Below are 9927 nucleotides of genomic sequence, written 5' to 3' on the forward strand. Positions count from 1 at the left end.
GGAACTGGATGAGCCCAAACTGAACTTCATTTGAAAGAGAAAACGCAAGAGAGTAACCAGGAAAAGCCTGAAAAGGAAACCAAATTGTTTGGGCATTTGTTCTACCGAATATGAAAACAGACCATGAAGTATTCAAAAGAGCATGAAGCAGATGGGATTAGACAAACCAAAGAAAGAGAATAGAAAGTCCAGAAATGTACACATGAATATAGAGAAAATCAGGAAAATAATGGAGTTTTCAAATGAATGAGATATGATATCCTGTTCTTCATTTGAAGGAGGAAAAAAGTCAGATCCCTACCTCACATCATGTATAAAAGTAAACTCCTACCAGATTAAGACATGAAAGACAAATACAGAAAAGCATTAGGCAATACCACGTGTTGTATTTGATGTGAATTAGAATGACCCAATTCTAATTCTAATTCAAAACTGAGTACCTCTCACTTCTCAGTTCCTGGGGAGACTGTTGTCACTGCCTTTGGGGCTCAGAAGGACGGCGAGTCCCAGGAGCCTAGGGAGCCGCGGGGCTGGGAGTCTCAGCCAGCTGGACGGCAGGCGTCCGCCAAGCGGCCACTGAATGTTTGTTTGCTACTGATGGGTGTGAGCAAGCTAGATATTCTACACCAGAGACTGCTCCTTACAAAACTTTTTATCAGAGGGTGGGGAAGGCCAGAGGATCTCAAAAGGCTCTTTGAATTCAGAAAGATTATTGGAAATCGAGAAAGATGTCAGAATCTGGTTTCGAGAGATTATCCAGTGTACATCGATAAGACTGAAGAGCAATCAGCTTGTAAGATCCTAGACGGACACTTTGTTTCCCCCATGGCCCATTATGCGCCTGGTATCATGCCAATTGAATCTGCTACTGCTAGGTTCCAATTTATCGTGCCTAAAGAGTGGAGCAGCAAATGCAGACCTGTACGCATTCCTCTTGCTGCAACAGGAGATCCTCAAACACTAACGGCTCGTCCTATGATTAAAGAAGCCGGAATGGCCTCTTTGCTGTTAGAAAACCCTTATTATGGCTGCAGGAAACCCAAGGACCAGATAAGGTCCAGCTTAAAAAACGTGTCTGACCTTTTTGTGATGGGAGGAGCTCTTGTTTTAGAATCTGAAGCTCTCTTGCACTGGCTACAGAGGGAGGCTTATGGACCTCTAGGAATGACCGGAATATCCATGGGAGGACACAGGGCTTCCTTAGCAGTATCCAACTGGTCTAAGCCCATGCCATTGATTCCATGTCTGTCTTGGTCCACAGCATCTGGGGTCTTCACTATGGGCATGCTAAGTAAATCAATTAATTGGAGGGAACTAGAAAAGCAATATTATACACAGACAGTTTATGAAGAAGAAATTATTCACATGCTTGAGTACTGTGGAAAAGGTTCTTTTAAAATGGGACAAGAGTTCGTGGAATGCTTCCCTAGCAGTGCAGACAAGCTAACTAAGCTTGATCTGGTTTCTAGAACTTTAAATTTAGATGTGACGGACCAAGTTGTGTCCCCAAAACCCACTGAGTGCCATAAATCTGGTAAAACATCTATCAGTGCCATGTCAGAAGGACTCTTGTTACAAGATGCCTCCAAGATGGACTGCTTCAATCACACACTTTCAACCAACAAAAGTAGCTACACAAGCTGCAGTCCTCAGTCATGCCGCCTACTCAGTAAAGAACAAAGGAAAAACGATCTTCAGAAAGAATCTTTAATACTTATGAAAGGAGTTAGGGAGGAATGTACTCATGTAGCAAATTTCTCAGTTCCAGTTGACCCAAGCCTCATCATAGAAGATGCCTATATTCCACAACAGGAGTTCAAAGTCTACAAGAGATTTGGCCTGGTTGTGAAATCCAATATCTAGAAGGGGCTCATATTAGTGCTTATCTTTTTAAACAAGAACTCTTCAGGTGAGCCATCTATGATGCATTTGAACGCTTCCTCCATAAATACACCAACCAATGGGATCACTGTATGTAGCCAGTGGAGCCATCATGTTTCTTACAAAAGGAGCTTCATCCTTTGACGATGTGAAGAACAAGCAGACAGCACTAGACACTCTGCTGCTGCTGCTGCTAAGTCGCTTCAGTCGTGTCCGACTCTGTGCGACCCCAGAGACGGCAGCCCACCAGGCTCCCCTGTCCCTGGGATTCTCCAGGCAAGAACACTGGAGTGGGTTGCCATTTCCTTCTCCAATACTATACACTCTACCTGCTGTCAACTGAGCCTGGAATTCAGTATTACAAATCAGTCAACTATTATCTTTAAATACATTTGAATACAGACACAACTGAGTGACTTCAATTTCACTTTCATGCATGGGAGAAGGAAATGGCAACCCACTCCAGTGTTCTTGCCTGGAAAATCCCAGGGTCGGGGGAGCCTGGTAGGCTGCCGTCTCTGGGATCGCACAGAGTCGGACATGACTGAAGTGACTTAGCAGCAGTAGCAGCAGAATGACCCAATGGACTGTAACCCATCAGGCTCCTCTGTCCATGGGATTCTCCAGGCAAGAATACTGGGAGTGGGTTGCCATGCCCTCCTACAGAGCATCTTCCTGACCCAGGGATCAAACCCGTGTCCCTTACGTCTCCTGCATTGGCAGGCAGGTTCTTTACCACATTCTTTACCACAGAATGATGTCATTTTGAAATCGTGTAATATAAAATATTCTACACACAAAATTTGAAATTGCCCTCATGAGAAACAATTGTATGGTCAGGCCACTCAAGATGTCTGTTCTCTTGCTCTCTGTATACCCCCTGCTTGGCCAGGCCCTGCTTCACTCACAGAACTCTCTAATCCTCTTAATTATAGGGCTTCATCAGTAACTGCCTATGTGCTTGCCCCTGCCCCAGCCTCTAGTTTCCATGGTAACTGATGAGCCAACCTGACGTCAGATCCCCCTATAAATGGGGAATATAAATACTACCCCTTCTCCCCGGGGGCAGTAAAGATTGCTGCCGCGTTCTGCCTGCTGTCTGCTGTGCATGGTAGGGCGTGGCTCCAGGACAGGAGCCCTGCTTCAGACACCCTGTCAAATAAACTTCTGCTGCCTCTGTCCCTGCTTCTGGACTCTCTTTGGTCTACAGACTAGGCATTCACAAACCCTGCAGGTCTGTGGGGTGCAGCCCAAAAACTAATCAGAAATGGTGGAATCTCAAAACTAGGGCAAAGTAAACTGAAACTACACTTACATGAGTACAACGTGGCGCAGCCTCTTCAGCAGGTGGGAAAAAGGACCCGCTGTCCTTTGTCAATACTGTTGCAACCTGAGCAGTGGGTCTCCCACCACAACTTCCAACAGTAAGTTTGATGACTAATGCCACATGCCTTATGGCCACCCCCCCCAAAAAAAACCCAGAATCAATATTATAACAAATCCGATAAAGATTTTTTTAATTACTGCAAAAAATTATATAGTTTAATCTCTTAACAAAATCCTCCAAGCATTTATTAGAGTGGTAGCATGTTGTAGCTAAAATACCCCCAACATACATACACATAAACATAGAAAACTCTGGGGTAGAGAACAGAGGCAATAAAAGTATTTTGAGGACCAAACAATTACTATGATGTGCTACTAACTTAGGAGTGCGTGCTCTGTAAACTATGGGAAATATTGCTGGAAAAAAATTCACTATCGTGATAGAGTTGCACTCCAGAAGACAGTACATCCACCTCACAAAACAAGTCATCTTGAATGATGCTAACTCTGAATTAGCTGAGCTCTCTGGGATGCTTTGGTGTTCTCCCAGAGCCCCTTTCTGGACCCCAGCTGTTATGAAGTAGGCTGGGAATGGCCCCCAGCAGCCCATTTTCTGGAGAATTGTCCTCAGCTGATGGCGGGTCCTTTGCCCCGGAAGTTAAACCGCAGCACACAGCAAAGGCAGCCCATAGCCCTGAGGAGGGACAGCTGCAGTGTGGTTTATGCCCAGAGCTCCCACCCATCTCCGTGTCTCAGACAAGGCTGAGTGTTCTGAGGGTAGCTCCTCGTGCAGCTCTTTCTCTCAGCTTCTCCTACTTGATCCCCTCCCCTACAGGATTTTCCAGAAGAGAACCCTCTCTGTTAATCCTGTGCTCCTGAGTTCTCATCTCAGGCTCTGCTTCTAGGGAACCTGAACTGACAGAATTGGGACTGAGTCGTCCTTGGAAACAGACTTAGGGAATGCAATTCTAAATTTGCTAGCCAACTAGCATGACAACCCCACTGGTAGTCTTCAATCGTCTGGGACATGTAGCATCAGCAGTTACCAAGGCGCCCACCTGCGGGGCTCCTGGGGCCTGGGATCCATGTGGACGGCGCGTGCACTGCCTCATGCGAGAGTTCTGAGGCTGGAGCGGTGTGGGGGTAAAATGGACTTAGACTGCGGGACTGGAGCCCATTGATGAACACCATCAATGCCTTCCAGGAAAAACCAGGCTCAGGGGGACCAGTCACAAGGTGCAGCACACCATGAGAGAGCGAGAGCCCTCGTGACAGCATCACAGGCAGAAGGAGCTGACCGCCAGGAACCAAACCACAGAGAAATCTCAACTGCCGACCTAAGCAAGATTTCTACACAGTCAGGACCCTGATAAGGACGGCGTAGGACTCTGAAACTTGGGTGAGGGTCATCGGGATACATGCACCAGAAAACTTTGAAGCCTCTGAGTCTGCAGAAGTGGCCACTCCCTGGATAGTGATGAAGAGATTATGGGAAAAGCCTCTCTTAAATGGGGCTTGTAAGACAGTGCTGGTCCTCTTCACAGTCTGCTACCACCTCCTTCACTGACCACCAGAAAACTTCTAGGGTCGGATCTGAGCGTGAGTCAACTGCGCCAAGCCTGCAAAGGGCCCGTGAGGTTGAAAAGCTAAAGGAGCTGCAGGAGCCCATGAACAGGTCCCCGCAGGACTGGCAGAGGGTGCCCAGGAATGGGTCCGGGGGATGCTGGTTACAATGCTGGGAGGAACACACAGAAGATAAAGCTGGATATAGAGGGAATATTTGTTGATAAGTGAACTCTCTCCTTTGACACAGGAAATGGGACTTTCCATTAAAGCATCAGAAAGCTCAGCAAGAGACTTCCCTGGTGGTCCAGTGGTTAAGAATCTGCCTGCCAATGCAGAGGACACAGGTTCGATCCCTGGTCTGGGAAGATCCCACATGCCTGGGAGCCACTAAAGCCCGGGGGTCACAACTGCTAGAGCTCTAGAGCCCTAGTGCTCTTGTGCTCTAGAGCCCACAAGCCGCAGCTACTGAAAGCCCGTGCACCTAGAACCAGTGCTTCGCAGCAAGAGAAGCCACCGCAAAGAGAAGCCTGCAGCGACAAAGAGTAGCCCCAGCTTCTGCTCACGGCAACTAGAGAAAGCTGGCAGGCAGCAACAAAGACCCAGCACAGCCAATAAATAAATAAATACAAATTTAAAATTTTCTTAAAAGCTCAGAAAAACTGATGGCTCACATTGAATGAAGTAGAGATGCCAGAATTCTCTTTCCAGATGGTGGGAGAAAAACTCAACCAAGGAATAGCTGAAATGAAGTATTTACTAGGGCAGCTTACCACAGTGTCATGTACATGGCTTGTACTCTCTGATCTAGCAAAATATCTCCTCCATCATCACCCTTTCCACAGGATGTTAGTTTCCTGGGGCTGCCCTAACAATTTGTCACAAAGTTGGTGGCTTGAAAGAATAGAAACTTGTTCACTCACAGTTCTGGGGGAGAGAGGTCTGAAATCGAGGTGTTAGCAGGGCTGTGCTCGCTTTGAGAGCTTCAGGGAGGAAGCCTTCCTCGCCTCTTCCAGTTTCTGGTAGCTGCCAGCAATCCTTGGCTTGCAGGCACATCACCTCAGCCACTGCCTCCATCTTCACGTCACCTTCTCCCTAATGTGTCTTCCCTTCTTATCTCAGGACACTTATCTTTGGATTTAGGGCCCACCCTAAACCAAAATGATCCTATCTTGAAACTCTAATTATATCTGCAAAGATCCTTATTCCAAGTGAGGTCATGTACCTAGGTTCCAAGTGGATGTATCTTTTGGGCAGGGGCAGAAAGGGACCACCATTCAACCCATGACACCTACCCATCACAAATGAGGATGCCTGTACATCCAGTGGAAAATAGCACATATTTTGATTCTGGCCCTGGAAAATTGTAGCTCTGATTTCTGTCATCAGTTCAGTTCAGTTCAGTCACTTATTCGTGTCTGAATCTTTGCAACCCCATGGACTGCAGCATGCCAGGACTCCCTGTCCATCACCAACTCCCAGAGTTTACTCAAACTCATGTCCACTGAGTTGGTCATGCCATCCAACCACCTCATCATCTGTCATCCCCTTCTCCTCCTGTCTTCAGTCTTTTCCAGCATCAAGGTCTTTTCAAATGAAATCATCTCTTTGCATCAGGTGGCCAAAGTATTGGAGTTTCAGCTTCAACATCAGTCCTTCCAGTGAATATTCAAGACTGATTTCCTTTAGGATGCCACTGGCTGGATCTCTTGCAGTCTAAGGGACTCTCAAGGGTTTTCTCCAGTACCGCAGTTCAAAAGCATCAATTCTTCAGTGCTCAGCATTCTTTATAGTCCAACTCTCACATCCATACATTACCACTGGAAAAACCATAGCCGTGACTAGATGGACCTTTGTTGACAAAGGAATGTCTCTGCTTTTTTATATGCTGTCTAGGTTGGTCATAACTTTTCTTCCAAGGAGTAAGCATCTTTTAATTTCATGGCTATAGTCACCATCTGCAGTGATTTGGGAGCCCCCGCAAAATAAATTCTCCCACTGTTTCATTGTTTCCCCATCTATTTGCCATGAAGTGATGGGACCAGATGCCATGATCTTCGTTTTCTGAATGTTGAGCTTTAAGCCAACTTTTTCATGCTCCTCTTTCACTTTCATCAAGAGATATAAAATGAAGGACCTAGAATCACCAAAACAGCCTTGAAAAAGAAAAGCAAGCCTGGAGGAATCATGGTCATTTCAGACTTACTACAAAGCTATCTGCTATAATCAAGATGACATAGTATTTGCATAATGATATCAGATAGATCAGTGGAACAGAATTAAGAGTCCAGAAATAGACCCACACAAAATAATCAATTTACTTTTGACAAAGGATCAGAGGTAATGAAATAGGGAAATGATAGTATTTTCTAATTTCATGCTTGTGTGCTAAGTTGCTTTAGTCAGGTCCAACTTTTTGTGACCCCATGGATTATAGCCTGCCAGGCTCCTCTGTCCATGGGGCTTCTCCAGGCAAGAATACTGGAGTGGGTTGCCATGCCCTCCTCCAGGGGATCTTCCCGACCCAGGGGTTGAACCCACATCTCTGCATTAGCACGTGGGTTCTTTACCACTAGTGCCATCTGGGAAGCCCATTTTCAACATATGATGCCTGAAATGTGGACATCCATCTCAAAAGCAAAGATCCTTGACTATTATGTTGTACCATATACAAAAATGTAACTTGAAATAGATCATAAACCTAGATGTAAAAGATGAACACATAAGAATTCTGGAAGAAAATATAGGAGAAACATTTTTGACCCGGGTTTAGACAAATACTTTTTAGCTAGAAAAGGAAAAGCTCAAACGGTAAAAGAAACAGATTTCATCAAAATTTAAAACTCTGCTCTACAAAAGATAGTGTTAAGAAAATGTAAAGTCATGCCACAAATGGAGAGCAAATAATTGTAAAATACTTATCTGATTAAAGTATACAGTCTCAGTGAGGCTGCTGCTGCTGCTGCTGCTGCTGCTGCTGCTGCTGCTGCTAAGTCACTTCAGTTGTGTCCGACTCTGTGCGACCCGATAGACAGCAGCCCACCAGGCTCTCCTGTCCCTGGGATTCTCCAGGCAAGAACACTGGAGTGGGTTGCCATTTCCTTCTCCAATGCATGAAGGTGAAAAGTGAAAGTGAAGTCGCTCAGTCATGTCCAACCCTCAGCAACCCCATGGACTGCAGCCTTCCAGGCTCCTCCATCCATGGGATTTTCCAGGCAAGAGTACTGGAGTGGGGTGCCATTGCCTTCTCCGCAGTGAAGGCTATATCACCCTTAAGGGGGCAAAATTTGTTCTCAGGGGACTAAAAACCTTTTAAATATCATAATGTGTCCCTCCAAAGAGCAATGGGGCATAAACAGATATGCAGTATATCCTTGGCATTAAATTTCATGGGGTCGGGGTGCAGGCGTGAGGGGAAAATGTCCAAAAAGACTCCAGGGTTGGGAGAAGGGTAATATTCAAAAATACATATTGAAAAGTGCTGGATAAAATGTTTGTATCTAGAATACATAAAAAGTCTCTTCCAAATCAGTTATAAGACACAGAATCCATTTTTTTAATTGGACAAAAATCAGAACTACATCAAGAAGGTATATGGATATCAAATAGGCCATGAAAAGATGTTCAGCATAATTACTCACTGTATGCATGCATGCAAAGTCATGTCTGACTCTTTACCACCAGGCTCCTTTGTTCCTGGAATTTTCCAGGCAAGAATACTGGAGTGGGTTGTCATTTACTCCTCAAGGGGATCTTCCCGACCCAGGGATCGAAACTGTGTGCTGTGGCCCCTGATTTGGCAGGGGGATTCTTTACCCCAAGTCACCTGGGAAGCCTTATTAGTCATTAAAGAAATTCAAATTAAAACCACAACGAGATACTAATACATCAGCATAAGAATAACTAAATTTTTAAAAAAGATTAAAAATCCAAGTGATGGTGAAAATGGGACACAGCCAGAACTCTCTTGGAAGACATTTTGCCAGTCTTTGATAAAATCATAACATATACTCACCTTCGGATCCAGCAGTTCCACTCCTAGGTGGAAATAATTTATTTGAGCACAAGGCCCTACATTCCAGTGTTGTGGCTGCATTATTTATGTGAGACTAAACTAGAAACAACCAAATATCTATTAGCCAGTGAATAGATGTGATGCAATACTGCTTATCAAGAAAAAGAATGAATCACTAATATGGGCGACAATACAAATGAATCTCAAAAGCATCATGGTAGGTGAAAGAAGCCAGACCCATTTTCATTTATCTGATATTCAAGAAAAGGCAAAACTATAAGAACAGAAATAACTCAGTGGTTGCCAGCGACGAGGGGGTCAGAAGGAAAATGACTAAAAGGAACATAAAGGAAGTTTTTTGATCCAGAAAACATTCTATATCCTGATTGTGCCTATGGCATGACTGTGTATATTGTCAAAACTCATCGAACTGTGCACTTTTTAAAGTGATTTTTTACTCTATGTAAATTACACCTCAATAAAACTGACAAAAATAAACCATTTAAGGAGTTCCAACTGCTTGCCAAGCATTGAGCAGACACTCTTCTCACAAAGCTTATGGTCACTTAGCGATTTACTCTGCAGGGTCCCAAGCCCAGCACTGGACTCAGCAGCTGGGAGAGGACGAGGAATGCAGAAACCAGCTCAGCGCAGCTGTCCCTCCAGGCACCTCTCCTAAGCCTCCCTCCACACTGTACAATTTAGTGACCGTTGGCCGCAGCTGAGAGGCTGCTCTGTCTGCCTGGTTCCCCAGCATGTGGTCCCCAGACCAGCAGGCTCAGCATTGCCTGTTGGGAACCAAGGGGGGCTGGGGGGAGCGATGTTAGAAATGCAGGATCTCACACCCCAGCCTGGACTTCCTGATGGCTCAGCAGATAAAGAATCTGCCTGCAAAGCAGGAGACGCAGGTTCAATCCCTGGGTCAGGAAGATCCCTGCAGGAGGAAAATGGCAACCCATTCCAGTATTCTTGCCTGGAAAATCCCATGGACGGGGGAGCCTGGTAGGCTACAGTAGTCACAAACAGACATGACTGAGCCACAGACGTACACACACAGACGTATACACACCCCCGCACATACCCCAGCTCAGGGCTGCAGAGTCAGAAGCTGCATTTCCACCAGACTCCAGATCATACCTGTG

At 45.5% G+C, this 9927-nt stretch overlaps 1 pseudogene; it reads left to right on the top strand.

The window, feature by feature from the left end:
- Positions 562-1979, top strand: LOC102179874 (annotated as a pseudogene).

The sequence above is a fragment of the Capra hircus genome, chromosome 18, assembly GCF_001704415.2.
Source record: "Capra hircus breed San Clemente chromosome 18, ASM170441v1, whole genome shotgun sequence".
Taxonomy (NCBI): Eukaryota; Metazoa; Chordata; class Mammalia; order Artiodactyla; family Bovidae; genus Capra; species Capra hircus.